This window comes from Scyliorhinus canicula, chromosome 6, assembly GCF_902713615.1.
Source record: "Scyliorhinus canicula chromosome 6, sScyCan1.1, whole genome shotgun sequence".
Classification (NCBI taxonomy): Eukaryota; Metazoa; Chordata; class Chondrichthyes; order Carcharhiniformes; family Scyliorhinidae; genus Scyliorhinus; species Scyliorhinus canicula.
Window position 1 is genome coordinate 113,733,599 of NC_052151.1, and position 24,638 is coordinate 113,758,236.

Below are 24,638 nucleotides of genomic sequence, written 5' to 3' on the forward strand. Positions count from 1 at the left end.
TACACCCATGACCCCAACTGTCCCTGGCCCTTTCAGTGATCCTCAATCTACTTAGTCCTTCGTGCTCTGCTGCTACATTTCAGTGTCCCCATGATGCACATCAAAGTTGGAAGCAGCCTGCTGCTTGCTACATCCTGTGGCCTATATTGCTCCTGGTGGGTGTCCTCTGGGGAGTGTGGGGCTGGAGGTCCCCGCCCGACTTGCCGGTGTCACTGGCTTTGCCGTGCCACCCTGGTCTTCACGCTGACTCAAAGAGGTGCCTTTGTCAGGGGGTGAGGAATCAGGTGAGCAGGTGCCGCCGTTGTCGCCCTACAGGGTGACTCAGGGTTTGCCTCCACCGCTCGCTCCCCTCGGTCAGTGTCCGTCCGGTCCTGGTGGTCACCTCAGGACAGAGGGGCAGCTGGATTGATCTCCAGATGCCCCTGCGTCATCTGGCTCTGCCAGCCCTGGCGGCTCCCCACTGCCTGCGCTATGGTGTTGATGCCCTTAGCGATGCCCTTCTGTGAGTGGGCTCTGCAGCGCCTCACCACATTCCAGCTGAGTCTGAGACATGGTCCTCAGTAACCGGGCCTTGCTTCGGAGTGCCTCGGCAAAGCCCACCTGAGACTGGGACATGCTCTGCAGCACCTCGGCAAGGTCCTCTTGCGTCAAGGAAACGTCCCCCACCGACTCAAGACATGCCGTTGAGACACTGAGTCATGGCCATCACTGACTGAGCAACACTCATGGTGCTGACGTCATGCTCCAGGCTCTCCACTGCGGTCACCACCCTAGCAGTGTTGGCCTCAGTGCCACGTATTGCTGGCACAATCTCCTGCGCCCATAGCCTCTGCAACTCTTCCAATCAGCTGTGGACCTGCTGGAGTGTCCCCCTCTGAATATCACTGCTGCACCCTCGCTGCTGCATCAGCTCCAGGAAAGCTTAGTCCAGAGGCTCAACATCTGATCGGGACGCAGCTGGGTCCTGGGATCCAGCAGACCTCCGAGTGTTGTCTCCCATGGCCGTTCCTGCCTCCATCTGACGTGCATTAAAAACATAGAAATATAGAAAAAATAGGAGTAGGAGGAGGCCATTCAGCCCTTCAAGCCCGCTCTGCCAGTCATTATGATTATGGCTGATCATCCAACTCGATAGCCTAATCCTGCTTTCCCCCATAACCTTTGATCCCCTTCACTCAATGTGCTCGATCTAACTGCTTCTTGAAACTATACAATGTTTTTGACTCAACTACTTCCTGTGGTAATGAATTCCACAGGCTGACCACTCTCTGGGTGAAGACATTTCTCATCTCTGTCCTAAATGGTCTACCCCGTATCCTCAGACTATGACCCCTGGTTCTGGACATGCCCACCATCAGGAATATCCTTCCTGTATCTACCTTGTCCAGTCCTGTTAGAATTTTAGGTTTCCAAGAGATCCCCCTTCATTCTTCTAAACTCCAGTGAATACAATTCTAACCGATTCAATCTCTCCTCTTACGCAGCCTTGCCATCTCAGGAATCAGTCTGGTAAACCTTCGCTGCACTCCCTCTGTAGTAAGAACATCCTTCCTCAGATAAGGGGCAGCAGGGTAGCATGGTGGTTAGCATAAATGCTTCACAGCTCCAGGGTCCCAGGTTCGATTCCCGGCTGGGTCACTGTCTGTGTGGAGTCTGCACGTCCTCCCCCTGTGTGCGTGGGTTTCCTCCGGGTGCTCCGGTTTCCTCCCACAGTCCAAAGATGTGCGGGTTAGGTGGATTGGCCATGCTAAATTGCCCGTAGTGTCCTAATAAAAGTAAGGTTAAGGGGGGGTTGTTGGGTTACGGGTATAGGGTGGATACGTGGGTTTGAGTAGGGTGATCATGGCTCGGCACAACATCGAGGGCCGAAGGGCCTGTTCTGTGCTGTACTGTTCTATGTTCTATAACGAGACCAAAACTGCGCACAGTATTCTAGGTGTTGCCTTACCAAGGCCCTGTATAATTGCAGCAAGACATCCCTGCTCCTGTACTCCAATCCTCTAGCAATGAAGGCCAGCATACCATTTGCCTTCTTTACTGCATGCTGCCCCTGCACGCTTACCTTCAGTGAGTAGTGTACGAGGACACCCAGGTCTCGTTGCACGTTCTCCTCTCCTAATTTATGCCCATTCAGATAATAGTCTGCCTTCTTATTTTTGCTACCAATGTGATAACCTCACATTTATCCACATTATCCTGCATCTGCTATGCATTTGCCCACTCACTCAACCTGTTCAAATCACACTGAAGGATCTCTGCATCCTCCTCACAGCTCAGCCTCCCATCCAACTTGATGTCATCTGCAAATGTGGAGATATGACATTTTGCTCCCTCATCTAAATCTATAATGTGACTAGTTGGGGTCCTAGCACCGACCTCTGCAGTACCTCACTAGTCACTGCCTGCCAATTTGAAAAAGATCCATTAATTCTTGCTCTTTGTTTCCTGTCTGCCAACCAGTTTTCTATCCATCTCAGTACACTAACCCCAATCCCATACTTTAATGTTACACGCTAATCTTTTATGCGGGGACTTTGTCAAAAGCCTTCTGAAAGTCCAAATACACCACACCCTCATCAACTCTACTCGTTACATCCTCGAAGAATTCCAGTAGATTTGTCAACTATAATTTCTCCTTCATAAATCCATGCTGACAAAGAGGAGAGGTTGGAGCGGCAGAGGGTAATAGATGAGATGTTGGAGGTAGATAGGAGTTATGCAAAAGATGGGGACCCAGCGAAGCTGGAAAAGAAGAAGGAACTACAGGCGAGCTTCGACCGACGATCTACCAGGAAGGCAGTGCGCCAACTGAGACGATCAAGGGGTGCAGTTTATGAACATGGAGATAAGTATGTTCGCAGGTCAGCTCCGGAGGGAAGCAGCGGCAAGGGAAATTCTTCAGGTGAGGGATAGGGCAGGGAAGTTGGTGGTGGCTCCGGAGCTGATTAACAAGGTTTTTGAGGCATTCTATGAGAAGTTGTATAGGTCAGAGCCACCCGGAGGAGACTGTGCGCTGCAGGAATTTCTAGATGGGTTGGAGTACCCGAGGCTAGGGGAGGGGACAGGGCTACATTAGAAGGAGCAATAGTGGAGTAGGAGATAAAAGATGCGATTGGGAGGATGCAGTCGGAGAAGGTGGCAGGGCCGGATGGGTTTCCGGTAGAATATTCTAAAACATGTAAGGATAAGCTGGCACCCCTGATGGTGGGGATGTTTGAAGAGGCGATAGGGAAGGGGGTGTTGCCACAAACCTTGGGGCTACCATCGATTTCACTGTTGCTAAAAAAAGAGAAGGATCCGACGGAGTGTGGGTCGTATAGGCCCATATCACTTCTGAATGTGGACGCAAAAGTATTGGCGAAGGTCCTGGCGGGTAGGCCGGAGGAGTGCCTCCCAAAGGTGATAGGTGAGGATCAGACGGGGTTCGTGACAGGGAGGCAGCTTTTTTCGAACATTAGGAGGGTTTTGAACGTCGTTATGGCACCGGCGGAAGGGAAGGAAACAGAGGTGGTTGTGGCATTGGACGCCAAGAAGGCGTTCGACCGGGTGGAATGGGGGTACTTGATGGCAGTTCTGGAGCAGTTTGGGATTGGACCAAGATTTGTGAACTGGGTAAAGCTATTATATAAGGAGCCGAAGGCGAGTGTCCGCACAAACAACATCAGCTCGAGATACTTTTCTCTCCACCATGGGACGAGGCAGGGATGTGCTATGTCCCCCAGCTGTTCGCACTTGCGATTGAGCCGTTGGCCATCGCATTAAGACGTTCGGAAGCATGGAAAGGAATAGTGCGGGGGGGGGGGGGGGGCGGAATATAGCATAGGGTGTCCTTATATGCCAACGACTTGCTGCTGTATGTGTCGGAACCGAGTGCGTCGATAGGAGGAATATTGGAGCTACTGCAAGTATTTGGGTCTTTCTCGGGGTACAAGCTGAACCTGGACAAGAGTGAGTATTTTGTGGTGTCTCGGCCGGGGGTGGGGGCAGGGGTGGGGGGGGGCTGCCATTCTGTAGGGCAGGGACTCACTTTAGGTATCTGGGGGTGCAGGTTGCCCAGGAATGGGGGCGGGGGTAGGCTTTGCAGGTACAACATCACTAGTTTGGTGGGGAGAGTGAAAGCCGATCTGGCAAGTTGGGATGGCCTCCCTCTGTCACTGGCGGGTTGGGTACAGGCGGTTAAAATGAATGCGTTGTGGCGATTTCTGTTTATTTTTCAATGCCTACCGATTTTCCTGCCAAAGGCTTTCTTCAGGAAGATTGAGGGAAGGATTACTTCGTTCATATGGGGAGGGAAGGTGGCCAGAGTGAGAAAGGTGCTGCTACAGAGAGGAAGGCAGGCAGGGGGTTTGGGTCTCCCGAACCTGATGTACTACTACTGGGCGGCGAATGTGGAGAAGGTGCAGAGCTGGGTCAGAGGGGTTGATTCCCAGTGGGTCAGAAAGAAGGAGAGTTTGTGCAGGGGGTCGGGATTGAAAGCACTAGCAACAGCTCCGCTCCCGATAGCTCCGGGGAAATACTCAGGGAGTCTGGTAATAATAGCTTCATTGAGAATTTGGAGGCAGTTTCGCCAACACTTCGGGTTGGGGGCAGGGTCAAGGGAAATGCCGATTCGGGGGAACCACAGACCTGAGCCAGGGAGGTGGGATGGAAATGTTCAGAAATGGGAGGAGAAGGGGATTAAGACGCTAAAAGATTTGTTTCTCAGGCGTCGGTTTGCAGGATTGAAGGAGCTGGAAGCGAAGTATGGGCTGGAGCAAGGGGAAATGTTTAGAAACATGCAGATTCGAGATTTTGACAGAAAGGAGATACAGAGCTTCCCGGAGGAACCGGCCTCCACATTGCTGGAGGAGGTGCTGACGACAGGGGGACTGGAGAAGGGGGCAGTGTCAGCGGTGTACAGAGCTATTTTGGAAGAGGATAAGGCACCACTGGAAGGGATCAAAGCAAAGTGGGAGGTAGAGTTGGGAGAGGTTATAGAGGAGGGGGTCTGGTGTGAGGTGCTCCGGAGAGTAAATGCCTCCACCTCGTGCCGAGGTTGGGGCTGATACAGCTGAAGGTGGTATACAGAGCACACCTCACTCGGGCGAGGAGGAGCCGATTCTTTGAAGGAGTAGAAGATGTGGGGGGTGGGGGGGGGGGGGGGGGGGGCACTAATCACTTTCATATGTTTTGGTCCTGTCCAAAGCTAGAGGAGTACTGGAAGGAGGTTTTTAGGGTAATTTCCAAGGTGGTGCACGTGAAACTGGACCCGGGTTCCCGGGAGGCCATATTCGGGGTGTCGGACCAGCCAAGGTTGGAAACGGGTGCGGAGGCAGATATCATAGCCTTCGCCTCGTTGATTGCCCGAAGGCGGATCCTGTTGGGATGGAGAGCAGCCTCTCCACCCTGTGCCCTGGGCGTGGCGGGGGGACCTGTTGGAATTCTGGACTCTTGAGAAAGTTAAGTTTGAACCGAGGGAAAGGACGGAGGGGTTCTACAAGTCATGGGCATTATTTATTCTGCACTTTAAAGAACTGGATAACATTGAACATTAGTTGGGGGGGATGGGTGGGAGGGTTGCGGGGATGGAGGCTGTGTGTATTAAGGGTGACTATGGGTAATTTTCCCCACTACTGACGTCAGGCTTGCTGGTCTATAATTCCCTGCTTTCTCTCTTTTTAAATAGTGGAGTTGCATTAGCCACTCTCCAATCTGCAGGAACTGTTCTGCAGTCTATAGAAACGGAAGATGACGTCCAATGTATCCACTATTTCAGTAGCCACCTCCTTCAGTACCCCAGGATGTAGATTATCGAGCCCTGGGAATTTATCAACCTTCAATCCCATCAATTCCCACAACACCATTTCTTTCCCGATATTGATCACCTTCAGTTCCTCCATTCCCCAACATTTCAGGTATCTTATTTGTGTCCTCATTTGTGAAGTCAGAACCAAAGTATGTATTTAGTTGCTCAGCCATTTCCTTGTTCCCTATAATACATTCCCCTGTTTCTGAATGTAAGGGACCTACATTTGTCTTCACCAATCTTTCTCTTCAGATACCGATAGAAACTTTTATGGCAGTCTTTATGTTCCCTGCAAGCTTACTTTCATACTCTATTTTCCCCCTCTTAATCAATCCCTTGGTCCTTCTTTGCTGAATTATAAACAGCTCCCAATCCTCAGATCTGTTGTTTTTCTTTTCTTTTATAGAGTACTCATTTAATTTTTTCCAATTAAGGGGCAATTTAGTGTGGCCAATCCACCTACCCTGTGAGGAAGTGAACAAACGAATATGATGGACAGTAGGACCCTGAGGGTAATGAGTTCACAGACAGAGAACAAAGGGATGAGCACAGCATGGCTAGGAAGGGGGAGGGGAGCTTTGCCTCGTGGAGAGAATAGTGAAAAGGATGCTGGGTAACAAGAGGCCAGGATTGGGAAAATGCGAAGTGAGCCAATCAGGATATATGGCCAGGTCAGAAGGTGTAAACATTGGCCTATGGGAAGCTTGTATGGGAATCTTGATGTGATTCAATCAATATGTGCTGTGATTTCTTTGTCTTGGCTCTCACTAACTTTTGGGAACTTTAGAAGACAGCTGTGTGTGTTCTAATGTCCCACGAGTGAGTCAGCCTTGCAAGCTGGTGGAAATAAAACAATAATTGATACCTGCTAATCCATCTCAGATTTTATTGAGTCCAGACTGGCCACAAGAATCAGGAATTAACACCTGCACATCTTTGGATTGTGGGGGCGAAACCCACGCAAACACGGGGAGAATGTGCAAACTCCACACGGACAGTGACCCAGAGCCAGGATCGAACCTGGGACCTCGGCACCGGGAGACAGCACCGCTAACCACCATGCTGCCCCGCTTTACTTGGCTAATTTATTTAGTTTTTAAAGTATTTTTCTTAAGGTTTTGCAGAATTTTTCATAATAAAAAAGTGGTAACAATAATAACAAAACAAACTAGAGTGAATAGTAACATAGTGTAAAAAGAGAATATACAATAACAATTAAATAGACATTACCCCACGTGACCCAGTCTTCCCATACCATCCCAATGAAGCACTCACCCTCCCCCCACCTCCCCCCAACACCTCACGGATTGCTGCTGCTGCTGATATTTTAATTTTCCCCGAGAAAGTCAACTAACAGCTGCCACCCTTGGCCAATTTGTATGCTACTTCCTTGAATCGAATACTCTCCCTAAATTCCCTTGTAAGCCATGGATTGGTCACCTTTCCCGTTTTACTTTTATGCCGGACAGGGATAAACAATTGTTGCAGTTCCCCCATGTGCTCTTTGAATGTTTGTCATTGCCTATCTACCGTCATCCCTTTCAGTAACATTCCTCAATCGATCAAAGCCAACTCACGCCTCATTTTATCATAGTTTCCTTTGTTTAGACTCAGGACTCGAGTCTCAGAATCATCCACTTCACTCCCCATTTTGATGAAAAGTTCTATCATGTTATGGTCGCTTATCCGCAAGAGGTTGCGCACAATTAGATTGCCAATGATTCCGTTATCATGACACAGTACCCAATCTAGGATGGCCTGTTCTCTAGTTGGCTCCTCAATGTATTGATCCAGAAAACTAACCCGCATACATTGTAGAAATTCCTCCTCTATGGTATTGTGGCTATTTTGATTTTCCCAATCAATGTGCAGATTAAAATGACCCATAATTACAGTTGTTGCTTTCTCGCATGCATCTCTAATTTCTTAATTAATGCCATTCCCAATAATTTCACTGCTGTTTGGGAGTCTATGACACCCACTAATGTTTTTTTCCCCTTGCTGTTTCTCAGCTCTACGCTGTGGTTTTCACCGGATTGTGCCCAGAAGCCAGTCCACTACATTCGCCCACCAAGGTGTGTATCTGTGCTGATGGTGGAGGGTGAGGGTGACAGCTGTGACACTTCAATGATGGCATTCTCGGAGCTCTCCTCCGAGGTGTTCTCTTGGATGGCGGGGAGGGAGGGATGGGCCAACACCGCTGGCTGGCAATCCTGCGGGAGAATGGACATGTGATCAGTGAGAATGAAAGATAATCATGCTGGTATGAACAACACACGTGTGTTGGTCATATGGCTGGGGGCTGGTGGATACTCACCTCTGTGGTGCAGTCAAATCTTGACGTCAGTGACCGATCTGTCCTCGGCCACCTCCAGGGCCCGTTCCTCGTGGGGAATGAGATATCCGGCACCCAGCTGCCCATCTGGGCACACTCCTGTCTGTTGTGGGTCAAATTCTCATGCGGGGACACAGAAGGGGCATCGTGAGCCGCACGCTGAATGCTTCGTGGGGAGAGCATGGCAGGGTACAGGCGTGGGCACCACAGCGTGGCATGGGTGCGGTGTGCTGGTGAGTGCCAGTGTGTCTCAATGCTCCATGGAGGCTCAGACTAAGGCCATGAGATCTATGCTCATTGGTAAAACTGTTACCATCATGGCTGCTGTTCTCAGACTCGCGAAAGAGAGAGAAAGTGGCTCCGTGGTGCATGAACTTGCTGGCCTCTCTTTGGATGGCAGTATTTGTTCTCCCACTACTGCCACTCCACCAGTGCCTTTGCTGTTTCCTGCCAGCCAACCAGCCCAGACTGCTACCACCAATGCCAATGTGGTTTGCTCCAATATCAGGCCTGCTAAGCCCAGAGGGGACATCCCAAAAGGCCATTTATTGTTTCCCCTGCTGAAAGTCCGCATCCTTTCACAAGACATGCTGTGGCCTCTGAGGTAGTACTGCACAGGAGCACTCGGACAGACAAAAGCACCAGCAAGGCAGGAACATGGGCAAATATTTCATTAATGCTTGTTTAATTGGATGAGTTGTTGGATAAATAAGTTATTGAAAGCTTTTGATTTGTATCTTTTATTGCAGGACCTGTGGACGTTACCTTGGTCTGTGACGGATTGATGGGAAGGTGGGGAGTAGCAGATCCTTGGTGGTGATTGGAAGATCTTAGAAACAAAATGGTGTCTGAATTGGTGCTCCCAGATAGCCAGTCCAGAGTGAAGGGAGCCCTGATGCTTCTTCTCTGCTGGGTGGCAGCGGCCATGTCCTCAAGATAGCAATGTTGTGGAGGACACAGCAAACCTGAGTAGAGTTCTGTAGGGCTGTCCTCTCGCAGTCCGGGCATGGATTAATTGCTAAAGTACACTGATGGTCTGTTCCTCATTGCTTTTTTGATTCTTTCACAGAATACGGCTTTGCTGGTCAGGTCAGCATTAGTTGCTCAACCCTGTTTGCCCTTGAGATGGTAGTGTGAAACCATCTTTGGTGTGCGATGCTGTCCATGGCGAATACTCCTCCTCCTCCCTCTGTACAGAGCTTCCTCTCTCTGTAGCCTCAGCTCCTACTTGTCTCATGTTACAATCCAGAGGCAATGCAGCGACAGCACTCCGACAGCTTGCAGATTTGATGTAGCTGAGTGACCAAATCTTCTGGCCTCCCCTCATGGGTGCATCAACTCACAATAGCACGGGGAAAAATAATCCACATTACTTCCATAAACTTTCGAAGTGCAAAAGAAAGTCAAAACCACATCACCTGCAAGTTGGATGGGTAGTCCTTTAAATAGTGCTGGTGGGGTTGGAGAGCTGTTAGTGAGGGGTGGAGGGAGTTGGGGGGGGGGGGGGGGGGGGTACGAATGGTGCTGTTCCTTATGGGAGCTGAACGCATTTTCAGCTGTGAATGATTAGCTTCCACTAGACCTGTACAGTCAAGTTTCAAAACAGTGCGTCAAATGGACTGGAATGGCCGATTGAAGTTACTGCATGGGCCATGCTGGGAGCAGCTATGCAGCTCTGCCCGTGTCCTCTGCTGACCTTGGGCATCTGTAACACTGGCACCAGCAGCATCTTTGCCTTTGTTCACTTCAGTTCTGTTCAGCTGCAACACGAGTGATCTTGTAGATTTCCATGTGCAGCATGTTGGTGGAATTCTCCATTTCTGAGTGGGGTGGTGGGAAACTCCGCTGGCGCCTTTCCTGCTGGCCGGACTAGCGGGATCCCGCACCGGATTCTGCGCATGGAACCTCTTGAATTATGCACAGACAAGTTCCCCTCAGACTCTCCTCGTGTGCCAGCAGCCGATTTGTCCAGCCACCCTCAGCTGGTGAGTTGGAATATTTAAATACAAATCCAACACATTTATATCGCTCTCTCCAGCTCACCTGCCGTCACCAGGCTGTACAGGATGTCAAAAATTCAGAGAAAAAGCCTAAAAGCCTCACAAGGAGGTCTGTTTCTCGGTTAGACCATCCTCCCTCCAAGCCCATCACCTGCGAGACGCCCATGCCCCACTTGGACCTTTACCCACTGTATCTGGAGTCTTGGTCCATCCCCTTCCAGCAAACAATGTGCGATCCCTTTGACCCCCTTACTAGTGAGCTTTTCATGCAGCCATGTGGGGGTTCAGCTTTCCTCCCCTCCCCTCCTCTGGGTCTTCCCCCTGCCTTCCATTGTTCATCTTCTTCATTCACCTCCTTGCAACCATCATGATCCCTCGCCCTTCCCCCCTCCGTGCCACTTTCCACATTGCCACCTTGTCTTCATTAGGGCACCCATCCCATTACCACGCACTCAGCTCCCAGTTGAAGTTTGGACCTTTGCGCAGTGGCAACATGAGTCCCCCAGCAAAGCCATGGGATCCAAGGAAATTTGGCAAATTGGATCCAGAATTGGGTGAATAGCAAGAAGCAGAGAGGTCAGGGGGTGTTTTTCTGATTTGAAGCCTGTTTACAGTGGGTCCCGCAGGGATCAGTGTTGGAGCCCTTGCTTTTTGTGGTTTATCTAAAGGATTTAGATATGAATAAAGGATCAGTAAGTTCGGGGATGATACGAAAATTGGTGGGGTGGTAAATAGTGAGGAGGATAGCCTTCGATTACAGCAGGATATAGACGGGCTGGTCAGATGGGCTGATCAGTGGTAAATAGGATTCAATCTGGATAAGTGTGAGGTGATGCACTTGGGCAGGACAAACAAGTCAAGGGAATACATGATTAACGGCAGGTGCCTGGGAAGCACCGAGGATCAGAGGGATCTTGCTGTGCAGGTACACCGGTCCCTTGAAGTAGCAGAGCAGGTGAATACAGTGGTTTAGAAGACATATGGTGGGCAGCATGGTGGCGCAGTGGGTCAGCCCTGTTGCCTCACAACGCCGAGGTCCCAGGTTCGAATCCCAGCCCCAGGTCACTGTCCGTGTGGAGTTTGCACATTCTCGCCGTGTTTGCGTGGGTTTTGCCCCCACAACCCAAAAGATGTGCAGGTTAGGTGGATTGGCCACACTAAATTGCCCCTTAATTGGAAAAAATGAATTGGATACTCTAAATTTATTTTTTAAAAAGAAGACCTATGGTATACTTGCCTTTATTAGCTGAGGCATAGAGTTTAAGAGCAGGGAGATTATGTTGGGTTATATAAAACATTGGTTAGGCCACAGCTAGAATATTTTGTGCAGTTCTGGGTGGAGTAGAAAGGAATAAACTTTCCCCTTGGTGGAGGGATTAATGACCTGGGGGGGTGGGGGGGCATAAATTTAAGGTAAGTGACATGAGGTTCAGAGGGGATGTGAGGAAAAACTTTTTCACCCAGAGGGTGTTAGAAGTTTGGAATTCACTGCCTGAAAGGGTGCTGGAGGTGCAGACCCTCATAACATTTAAGAAATATTTACATGTTCACTTGCGTCCCCAAGGTACACAAGCCCATAGGCCAAGTGCTGGGAAATGGGATTAGAATAGTTCGGTGGTGGCTTTGACCAGCGCAGGCTCAATGGGCCGAAAGGCCTTTTCTGTGCTGGATGACTCTATGACGGCATTTTTTAGCGAGACACTAGTGTGTGGCACCAGGGAGAAAGAGACCCTGCACTACCCAACCCAGGCATTGCACCGATCTGAGACGGTGACACAGGAGAATCCGTGGGTCCTGCAGCATGGTGCTGTCCATGAAGACTAGCTCATCATGGAGATGGAGGGCAGGAACCGGTCAGTCCTAGCAGAGTGGTGAACAGCGCATCAGGAGCAACGCAATACAATGGCAGAAAGCTTTGTTGCACACACCTCAAAGTCTCTTGCCAGCTGAGGACCATCTTGCACACGCCACCCATTAGCAATCGGGTTTTAAACCAATGTGATTTCCTGCTGGCGTGGAACAAGATTGAAAGACCTGACAGGATGCCAGCAGGCAGCTGTTTTAATGAGCATTCATGAGATGAAAAATAATGCAATAGTCATTAATACCACCAGCCAGCGGGAGACCAGCCAGCGGGAGACCAGCCTGCCATTGGGAGAATTGCAACGCAATCTTACTCTGGCGGCTTTCCAACGTTTTGGCTCCTTCTAGATTCTCCGCTGCCGCCTCCCAACAAATCTGCCTGGAAGAATTCCGGATGTTTTTGTTATATTTGCAGTTGTGAGTTTTGACAAAAATGTGTCCCCCTAAACTTTCAAATAGTACTTACCTGCCATAGAGCAAAACTCAGTTGTCTTTTGAGTTGGTGGTGAGGTGGCTACTGTGTTAGACTTTGGTGAAGTTGTTTGGTCATGTTTGGCTAGCTTTAAGACATTTCTTGTGCCAAGAATGCCTTTGCTTCAAAGCTTCAGCTATACGGGCCTCTGCAGTTAGCTAATGTACTCTGTTGCCCTCTACAGCATATAAATATCACTGCATGGGAGTGCAAGACATTTATGAATCCCTAAAGTCTAATTTTAGCGATGTGGTTTGCATACCCCTTATTTTCAGATGCTCATGAGCAGCTTCCAAATGGTACAGTATTTCTTGATGCACATCCACAAGAAGAATATGATCATGTTCCACTAATCCAGTAAACAGGAGCAAGGTGGCATTACCATCAACTCCTGAACAATCAAAACTTCAAAATAGAATCATAGAATTTACAGTGCAGAAGGAGGCCATTCAGCCCATTGAGTCTGCACCGGTTCTTGGAAACAGCACCCTACTCAAGCCCACAACCACACCCTATCTCCATAACCCAGTAACCCCACCCAACACTAATGGAAATTTTGGACACGAAGGGCAATTTGTCATGGCCAATCCACCTAACCTGCACATCTTTGGACTGTGGGAGGAAACAAGAGCACCCGGAGGAAACCCACGCACACATGGGGAGAACATGCAGACTCCGCACAGATGGTGACCCAAGCCGGGAATCGAACCTGGTACATTAGATTGTGCTAACCACTATGCTACCGTGCTGCCACAAATAAAACTGTCAGTGACTTAAAGATGTCCTTAAGTCATTCTAGTACTCCCCATCCATCATCAACAACTTGGATAATGGCCCATAATTTGCTGCAGCAGATTATTTAAAGGCATCTGTTGCTGGTTATACATGCCCTTGCTCATTCAGGTTGTTTTAATACCTCCATGTGGCAAGTTGCCGAAGGTGCAAGCTGACAACATCAGTGTAAGATGTGAGGGCGGGATTCAATGTCGGCTGACGCCAAAATCGCAAAACGCAATTGGACTGAGAATTGGTTTTGACGGACAAATCGTGGTGGCCGCCAGTTTCACGCCAAATCAGCGGCGTCAATGTGTTCCACTCCGCTCATACAGTGAATGCCGTTTGCCTATCATTAACAGGCCTGACCCGGTATTCCCCGGGGATTGCGTGATTCTCCGCCTCCACTGGGGGGGCATTCCCGACGGTGAGTTACACTTGTGCTTTTAAAAACTGAGAAATAGGCATGTGGCTAAGAGGGAGAGAGAGGAGGTAGGACATGGAGAGGCGTGACTGTGGCTTGCCGATCCTGACACTGGCTGGGTTGGCTGGGGTGGGGGGGTGGCCTCTGCCAGGGCTGGGGCGGGGGGGGCAATACCCACAGTAGCCCCTCCGGGGGGACGTCCGACGGGGGGCCACAGTTTGTACCGTTGGCATGGGCAGTGCCAGCCAATGGTACCCTTGGCAGCAGGGATGGACATCCGGGCCAGAGGCCACCACAGTGCCAATACCAACAGGGCGAGGGGTGCGGGGTTGGGGGGGGGGACATACAGGGGCAGATTCCGCAGTTCCAACTGGGGCCACGGTGTAGCCCGGTGGGCCTGGTTGGGCATGGGGTTATGCAGCATGTAGAGCCTGCCCCAGAGGGACAGGATGCAGCCCAACAGGCAGATGCGGAAGAGGAGGAGGATGTGCAAAGGAGGTGCTGCCTGAGTCCTCGCGTGTACCCGCAGTGCCTGTCATTCGAGGACCTGATGGATCGGGCATGCCAATGAGGCGCCATGGCTGCTGAGAGAGAGCGGGAGTGCAGAAAGTGTTCAACGTCACAATAGTTTTCTGGCATTGTGCCGCTGCCCGGGGTGGGGGGTGGGGGTGGGGTGGGGTGCTTCTGCCAGGGCCGAGGGGAGTAGGAGGTGGGCTGTGGGGTCGGGGTGGACGGGTACGGAGTATCATTGTCGCGGCTTGCAAGGCAGCCATGCAGCTGCGCACACCGCTGACTGCCCACTGTGAACTTAGGACCACGGGTCATATAGGTGTCCCCCAAGCAACCCCCAAGGTGCCCTCTGGCACCATCTGACTCATCTGTGGGAAGGACGTGGTCCAAAGCAACCAGTGCCATCTTGTTGGCTGGGATGGTGTGTGTGGGGAGTGAAGTGTGTCTGTGCGGCTGCAGCTTGTCAGCCTCCCGAGTGTCAATCAGCGACCTGGTGAAACCCGCACAATTTCTCATTGGAATCGATTGTGTTCCACATGGCGCTGGTGCTGGTCCCTCCACAGTAGCTGAATCAGTCCAGGTGCTGCGCCAGTTTTGCTGTCGTCCACGAATCGTGCCCCGGCCTCAACACTTATCTCAGGAACAGAGAATCCCGGCGGCGAAAGTTAAAAATTTAAAGGGCAGTAATCTCACATCGGGCGCCAATTTGACACAAAGTCGCAATTCTTCGTCACCTCGACAGCGGTATCAATGCAGTCCGGAACACACTTAGAGTAAAATCCATTGTGAACATGTAGGGGCAGAGCCCGCAGTGCAACCTGGGTCCCCGTTGGCGGCCGTCTTCTGGGGTGACCAGGCCTGGATGGGCCCGGCTGCTGCTCGGGTGTCCCAGGTGGCGTGGTGCTGCCCTGTTCAGCCTACTGCTCACCTCAGATGCGCCAGTGACAGGAGCGGGGGGGAGGTCCGAGGTTCTGCAGTGTTCTGGCACCTCCCCTGAGGGAGTCAACAGCACGGGCCCCGTCATCTCCTCCTCCCTCTGGGCTAATCCATGGGATGGGGGTGCAAGCGGAGCAATCCCCTGGGGCTCCCCCTGTCATAATATCCACTCATGTATATCATGAGATGCAGACAGGCAATGATTGACACACAAGATAACCAATGAACACACACGACACAGAACAACCAATCACCAGACAGGCCACCACCACTAGAAAGCCCACAAGGCATTAAGGCTATCTCTCTCACAGGACACGGCTAGGGAGATAGTCACAGTGCACAGGCTAATGAACATCATCACCATGTGGTAGAGAGCTAATCTGGTCAAGCGAGACGACTCCTCGTCCTGGGCTCCACTGACATACGCCTCCAGGGCCATGACTCAGACCGAACAACGGTATGCCAAGATTGAAAAGGAGTGCTTGGGTCTCCTGACGGGAATAATCAAGTTTCATGACTATGTATACGGCCTGCCAAAGTTCACGGTGGAAACAGACCACAGGCCTTTAGTCCACATAATCCAAAAGGATTTAAATGACGTAACACCTCGGCTGCAGCGAATTCTTCTTCGTCTCCGCCGATGTGACTTCGAACTCGTCTACACACCGGGTAAGGAGCTGATCGTCGCAGATGCCCTATCCCGATCCGTCAACATGCCGTGTGAACAGGGCGACTTCATTTGCCGCATTGAAGCACAGGTGCAGCTGTGTGCCAGCAACCTCCCAGCCACTGATGAACGAGTATACAAATATTCGAAGAAACTGCTAAAGATCCCCTACTGCAGCGCGTGATGAAGTACCTCGCCCATGGCTGGCAAAAGGGGCAGTGTCCCCAGTTCTTCAACGTTAAGGACGAGCTGACAGTTGTTGAGGGGATCCTTCTTAAACTAGATAAAATCGTCATTCCCCAAAGCATGCAAACCATGGTGCTCAGACAGATGCATGAAGGTCACTTGGTGGTCGAGAAATGTCAACGCAGAGCTCGACAGGCAGTTTACTGGCCTGGTATCAGCCAGGACATTGCCAACACAGTCCTCAACTGCACAACATGCCAGACGTTTCAACCAGCTCAGCCCAAGGAAACACTGCAACAGCATGAGATCATGACCTCTCCGTGGTCCAAGGTGGTGATAGACCTCTTTCACGCAAATGAGCGTGATTACGTGCTCCTGGTCGACTACTCTCCAGCTACCCGGAAGTGGTGAAACTGTCGAACCTCACATCCAAGTCCGTCATCAAAGCCTGCAAAGAGACATTTGCCAGGCATGGGATACCACTCACGGTAATGTGTGACAACGGTCCATGTTTCTACAGCCAAGAATGGTCCGGCTTTGCACAATCCTACCACTTTAGTCACATCACATCCAGTCCCCATTACCCGCAATGAAACGGGAAGGCCGAGAAATTGTCAAGCAATTGCTTTGCAAGGCTGCAGACTCAGCCTCGGATTTCAACCTGGTGCTATTGGCATACAGGGCAACCCCTCTGTCGTCTGGTTTGTCTCCGGCGCAGCTGCTCATGAACCGTAACCTGAGGATGACTGTTCCAGCCATCCATATTCCAGACCTTGACCACCTCACCGTGCTGCAGAAGGCGCAGCGATCCAGGGACCAGCGAAAGATCACATATGATGCTCATGCCACGGATCTGCCTGTGCTGGCTCCAGACAATGTTGTTCACATTCAGCTGCCTGAGGAAGGTTGGTCAGCCCCAGCTGTTGTCGTCAGACAGGCTGCTCCCAAGTCTTTTGTTGTCCAAATGACTGATGGTTCCATTTTACGGTGCAACAGGAGGGCGCTGAATGGGTAACGGCTGCAGACATGCATGATATGCAGCTGGTAGTCACACGCCAACTACAAATTCAGGGAGTGGAAGCCCTTCCTATTAATGAAGGGCACTCCCTGATGAGCTAGTGCTCGTGAAGGGACATGCATGCCATCGATCACCCACTACACCTGGGGAATTCAAGCGATGGCAGAGAATCCTGCTGCCCGGGCATTCTGGTCTGCCTGGTCCAGACTGAAGTTTTTATAGTCCACTGCCAACACTTAGGGCATCTGTAACAGTGCAGATGCACCTGTGTGTGGATGTCTGCGAGATCCCTGGCAGGCTCCCGCTTAGCCCCTGAAAAGACCCAGAAACTGTTCAGGGCGACCGTCACTGGGAGCCACTGGGAGCAGACATCCTCCTCCATACCCACGCGGTGCCAGGTGCATCAACATCTGGCGCAGGTGCCGCATGGTCTCCCTTCTGAGCCGGAATCGGCTGTGGCACAGGCGATCTGACAGTCCCTTGAAGGACAGGCGCCGATCGTATATACGTACCCTCATGCAGTGCCTCCTTCGCACCTCCTCCTGTTGGACGACTGGCACTCTAGACTCACTGGCTGGCTCCTGCTCTTTCATAGAATCATAGAATTTACAGTGCAGAAGGAGGCCATTTGGCCCATCGAGTCTGCACCGGCTCTTGGAAAGGGCACCCTACCCAAGCCCACACCTCCACTCTATCCCCAATTTAGCATGGCCAATTCACCTAACCTGCACATCTTTTGACTTCTTCTAGGGTGGGCTCTTTTTGTGCAGGATCCTCCTTGAGCAGGACTTGTGCCTCCAGCCCCCGTGCATCCGTAACGGCAGCTGCGGCCAGAAAGATAGTGAGCATTGCTGGCTGGACCCCGAAATTCATTCTCTGCAGGTGGAGAAAAGAGAAGACATGTCAGCAAGATGAGTATTCCCTTGCCCATTCAGATCCAACAGGCTACATGGTGACCCTGAATTGCACTTCAGCTCCACCCTCTATATGTCTCTGGCAACCCCACCCCCACCCCTCAGCCGTGCCCCCACCCCCCCTCCCCGAAATGTTGCTTTCCACGCTGCATCCCTGTCCTGACCAGTCAGTGACATTGGGGAGCCTCTATCCTCACCCTCCATCCCTATCAACAGGGGTACCAGTGGCTGCTGCAACCCATGTCAGTGATAGGCTCTGTGGCCCCTGTCCTGTTTTCCCAGTGGGGTCTGCTGTGGGTGTTCTCATTGGGTGGGCCGTATGTTATCCGCCCCAGCAGGATTGTGTGGCCAAGGTGTGCCACCAATCACGTCATGTCTACAGGCTTGTGTGTGGGCAGTGCCTGCAGATGAGGGTAAGTGAGGAAGTGTGCAGAGTGGGCTAGCTGATAATGTCACTGGTGAGGCCTCTGCCCTGAGAGGAGCAGTGTTACAGGGCGGATGCATGTGTTCTTTGTTTGGGGTGAGCTCTGCTACTCCCCTGCTTCCCCTGCAGTGGGGCTGTACTTCTGATGAGTGCACTGAGGAGCGGCAGCACCTGGTGTGCCACTGATTGAGTTTGGCCACATCCTCCCACTGATGACTGATGGGTCAGCTGGGATCTGAAAGATTCCAGAGGGGGGGGGGGGGGGGGGGACCTGTGTGGGCTCACAAATGACCAGAGGCTCTGTGAACATTTACAGGACACAGTGAGCAGTCAGCAGAGTGAACAGCCGAGAGCCTGTAACTTGTACCAAATGGGTACGATTAGAACAAATACTGCAACAATGCGACTTGAGCTGTCCTTTGCAGCGTATATTGTTTGATTAAGAGTAGGGTAAGTTCCTGTGCTTGAAAAGACCAAAACACTGTCCGATGTGATTGGGCACAAATTGCTGTACAATTGAATGCACTTAAAACTACACCAGCAACCAATTTAAGACCATCAGTCAAGCTCATAACATCTCTCATGCACACTTGCTAGAAGTGAGACATATTCATACAAAAGGAGCAATTCTCTGCAAACAAAAGGAATATGTTCAAGCCTTGCATTTTCTGAATTACCTGGAAGCTTGGGGACTCCATTGCTTAATCCAAGGCTGTGACTCAGCCAATCACCGTTGACTTGCTAACCAATCAGCATCCTTTTTCCCCGTAGTAAATCTTTGTGATTGTTTGAGATTTGGCATACTTGCATTTATCCTGATCAGTGTAAAACAAAAAGCTTTGGAAGCGTTTTTCTCTTTTCAACAATATTCAAGGACAGCTTGTGCTTACTAGAGTACAAGTAAAAAACCTTCAATGTGACACATTTTCACTCTTTTACAGTGACATTAACCATAGCGTCTGGAGCCAGAGAATGGATTTTGTTCTTTAAAATCTTAAAATAACTTGCTCTTATTTCAGACTTGTGTGTTTCACAGCCTCACATATCAATGCATGTATAACAATAAAATCAAGTTAGCTTTGTCAGGTTGCTAAGTGCTTAATCTTCAAAAGATGGAAATTACCATTCATGTTGGCATATAAATTGACCTCTGAAGCCTCAAAATATCCCTCCAAAAAATTGCTGGTGTGGGTAATCCCCATTTTAAAATATCATCAGCATCCTACGCAGGGAGTGAGCACATTTGAAACTCGTACGCAGCTTTGTAACATAGTCCATTTTGTGTGCTTAATCCCGTTCATCCAGTTATAAGGTACTAGTAAGTAAAACATGCAATTGTTGGATGAAAAATAGTGACTGATTAATAATGAGTGTAGCACGTCACGGCTGAAAAGAGGGGACTGACTTGTATGCTGACTATATGCTAAAACTTGATTTTTAGGAAAATTAGGTTGTCTTATATATTGAGTTGACTTAAATGCTGTGTTTTACGGTAATTGCTGATGAAAATATCCAGGACTGGCAATTAAGTATTAGAATTACTGTGAGGGGTTACTTACATATTTAACTAAAGATCTGACCGATACTTTTCATTTCCAATTATCTTCCCTTGTCTCTTGTTTGACTGTTCAGAAATACTGGACTCCAGTAGATAGGCCAATGATAAATTAGTTACTGCCTTTCTGGCTAAAGGATCAGTCAACTCAACACAGACCGAAAATCAGACTTGGAGCTTTCCAGATCTGACCAATTCAATTAGATTTTCCTTCACAGTCTTATGGCGCGATTTAACGGCTGCATTGCGCCTGATGAGGATCCGTGCGGGACAGTTAGATCGTGGGAGAGACCCACATCGGGAACAGCGCCAAGCGCCAAGTAGTTTGCAATCTAACCGACCTCCTCCTCTTGGTGGATCTGGATCCCACCTAGACGCAGCGTGAAGCTAATTGAAGGGCAATCTACGCCCTCCCTTGATCTAACTGGTTCCCAAGAGAGAGGTCACCCGGGTGCTGATTTGTACTCTTCACACAAGTGTTGTCCAGGCATCACAGCACCGGGAGGTTAGGTTTTCCAAGCCATTGGAGACCCTTGGGTGGTTAGGGCCAGGGCAGGGTGGCACCCTGGCTCTCCCTCTGGCACCTGGGCACCTTGGTAGGGGGCGGTATTATGGAGCCCGGGTAGCACTGCCAAGGGCTGGGGCATGAGGGAGGCCATGCCAATGAAAGTAGAGATTGGGGGGGATATGACGAGGGGGGGTGAAGGGCAGATATGCAGGGGCCGCTGGAAGGTTGGGGGAGTTGAAGGTTGGTGGTCCTGAAGTGGGGGTGGGGGACCAGAAAGGCAACTTGGGACTGCCTGAAAAGTGCAAGCCCTTCAACGACCCCATAGTTGGGTGCCTTCAATTGAGGGGGTGTGGGGTAATGCCCATGTGTGTGTGTGAGGGGGAGGTGACATTGCCCATGTGTGTGTGTGGGGTGGAGGGGGTGACATTGTTCATTTGTTGGGGGGGGGGGGCGAGGGGGGGGGGGGGGGGGGGGGGGGGAGGGGGGACCCTCAATCTCACTTTAAGATCAGGACACCCTTTCAAAATGGTGCCCGATCTCTGTGGAGCTGGTCTGGCCAGGGGGTTCAATTCCCCAGTCTTGAAAAAAATTCTTAGTGTGTATGAGCCCGGAGAGAAACTCCCCAAGGCCTGCAAAAAATAATAAATGTTCTTAGATAGCGGTGGGTAACTCACCAACAAAGTTGGGAAGACCCACCTGAAATGACAGTTAGAAACCTTTCCATGAGATTGCACCCTTAGTCAAGCTCTAGGTGTGTGATGTGAATCTTGAAATGACAGAACAGGTGCTGTTAGGCCTCAGCCATCTCTCTAAGATATACATGACACCTCTACCAGCTGAGAAGCCTCGTTCATCATTCGGTCTTTTTGTTATTTCTCATCAAGATCACTGACAGACTCAATAATGTAACTGTAAAGAACTGTGGCCAAGGCCTCCTGTGGAATTACAGGCATTTACCCTCCATATAATGAACTATAGTTGGTTGTATTGATAAAGCACTGTAAACACTCATCAACAACTGGAACATAATATATTTTTAAGTCTCAGCTCTATGGTTGTGCTTCCATTTGGTGGATGAGCGGCTGAGCTTGTTGCTGGCCCTTTAAATCAGGGCCACATCTGGCTTGGTCCCACCTCCCTCCCATGTCCACTGCTGCTAATTGGACAGTGAATGTCACTCCTGGCCAATTAGATGCATTGAATATCAAAGTAGCAGCGCTTGCTAGTTTTCATGTCAGGATGTGGACGTCATTGCGACATTGGGGCTCTGATCCAGCAATTAAATCCCGCCTACGGTCCTGGTTCACTTTGGTGAATATACGTCTATGTTTGACAAATGCAAAGTAAAATCCCTATCCAGCTGTCTTTGCTTTCCTCATCTTCATACATTCATAATGCCTTCAGTTTTTAATGCTGCCATGTGTAGGCCTTCCTGTTTATCTATTTTCAGGGGTTCTTACATATGTTGTATCTATCAGAGGGCAGATCAAGGCAGATTGCTAATTACCTCAGAGATATAAACAAATGAACAATTGTATAAAATAAAAACAATTATTTACATATGTTAAATAGCGAATGTATGACAGCTGATACATTTTTGGGCCCTATTTTCTTGTTTTGTGCCCGAGTGAAAACTCTCGGCATACTGTGCATCGTTCATACCCATGTCCATCTGTTTAACATCAAAACCTGGCAGTGTCACTCATCCATCTATCATGGCAACTTTCTTATTTATTCTGGAGGTAAAGATAATTCTGTGTCAGAATTCTGTTCAGTAATTTTTATTAATTTTCTTTTTACATAGAATTTACAGTGCAGAAGGAGGCTATTCGGCCCATCGAGTCTGCACTGGCTCCTGGAAAGAGCACCCTACCCAAGGTTAACACCTGCACCCTGTCCCCATAACCTAGTAACCCCACCCAACACTAAGGGCAATTTTGGACACTAAGGGCAATTTATCATGGCCAATCCACCCAACCTGCACATCTTTGGACTGTGGGAGGAAACCGGAGCACCCGGAGGAAACCCACGCACACACGGGGAGGATGTGCAGACTCCGCACAGACAGTGACCCAAGCCGGAATCGAACCTGGGACCCTGGAGCTGTGAAGCGATTGTGCTATCCACAATGCTACCGTGCTGCCCAATTGTTGACCAATTCCTGAGTTCTTAACAATTGTGCAATCCACTTCACCCCCTCCCTAGGATGTAACTTGTAGAGTTAATGAGGGGGAGCCAGTGAATATTTGGACTTTCAGAAGGCTTTCAACAGTCCCACATAAGAAATTAGCATGTAAAATTAAAGCTCACGGGAATCGATTTGGTGTATTGAGATGGATAGAAAACTGGATGGCAGATAGGAAACAAAAGAGTAGGAATTTACAGGTCATTTTCCAAATGGCAGGCAGTGGCTAGTGGGGTGCCACAGGGATCAGTGTGGGGACCCCCAGCTATTCACGACATATATTAATGATATAGATGAGGGAACAAATCTCCAAATTTGCAGATGACATAAAGTTGGGTGGGCGGGTGAGCTGTCTGGAGGATTCAGTAATCCTTCAGTGTGATCTGGCCATAAATTAGGAGAGGGGAATGTGCAACGAGATCTGGATGTCCTCGTACACCAGTCACTGAAGGTAAGCATACAGGTACAGCAGGGGGTAAAGAAGGCTAATGGTATGTTGGCCTTCATTGTGAGAGGATTCGAGTACAGGAGTAGGGATGTCTTGCTGCAATTATACAGGGCCTTGGTAAGGCAACACCTAGAATATTGTGTGCCGTTTGGTCTCCTTATCTGAGGAAGGATGTTCTTACTACAGAGGGAATGCAGTGAAGGTTTACCAGACTGATTCTTAAAATGGATGAGGAGAGATTGAGTCAGTTAGGATTGTATTTGCTGGAGTTCAGAAGAATGAGGGGAGGAGGGGTCTCATAGAAACCCATAAAATTCTAACAGGGCTAGACAGGATAGATGCAATAAGGATGTCCCCAATGGTGGAGATGTCTCGAACCAGGGGTCACAGTCTGGATACAGGGTAGACAATTTACGACAGAGATGAGGAGTCATTTCTTCACCCAGAGAGTGGTCAAACTGTGAAATGCGTTACCACAAGAGGTGGTTAAAGCCAAAACATTGTTGGCACCATCTTCCCAAAAAGGGAACAAAGTCCCCGAGCGAGCGTATTTAGCCACGTGTTTCCTGGCACTTGCAGTGCCGAGAAACACATGACTATTCAACACGACTCACTTTGAATAAAAGGCCTGACCGGGGAACGCGTGGCCGAGGCTGCACGTAGGCCCATTTTTTCAACGGGGTTCTCTGCTCGCCGGAACTCCCCGTTGTAGTGAAAGATCAGGACTCCATTTTCAAATGGCGTCCGGATCTCCGAGGCCCCCAAAAGAAGCCCCGATCTTGCCCCCAGCCCAAACGCAATATGGGCGAGTCCCCAAACGCAATATGGGAGGGTCCGGAGGGTCCCCCCCACCCCACAACACCCACGCCAAGCAAACCTGGCCCGATCGTGCACTATCAAAAAAATGCCAGCTTGGCACCTTGACAATGCAAATCTGGCACATTAACAGTGCGATCTGCCAGGGTGGCACTGCCAGGGTGCCATGCTGTCAGTGCCAGGGTACCCAGGTGGCACCAGTAGTGCCAGGGTACTATTCTGCCCAAAGGGCATGCAGCTGGGGGCCTCCGACTCCCTTGGAGGCTCCACGGGTGTCATTCCACCTGGTCCCCATTGTGGGTACCAGTATCAAACGGTGCTCACCCGAGGTCCCCGAGGCAAAGCGATTGAATCCCAAAGCCTCAGCTACCTCGGGAATTACTGCCTCGCTCTAATATGCAGATTTACCATGAAGTGATCCCACCCATTGTGGCCAGGATTCACTTTGCAACGTATCGGGCAGCACGGTAGAACAGTGGGTAGCTCTGTTGGTTCACAGCGCCAGGTCCCAGGTTCAATTCCCGGCTTGGGTCACAGTCTGGGTCCACTCCCCCGCCCTATCCCCGGAATCTAACCTGTACATCACTGGACACTAAGGGACAACTTAGCATGGCCAATCCACCTAACTTGCACATCTTTAGACTGTGGGAGGAACCGAGAGCACCCAGAGGAAACCAACGCAGTCTACACAGACAGTCACCCAAGGCTGAAATTGAATACTCCCCGGCGCTGTGAGGCAGCTGTGCTAACCACTGTGCCATCATGCCGCCGCCATTTCCTCCTGGTGCTTCGGTTTCCTCCGACAGTCCAAATATTTG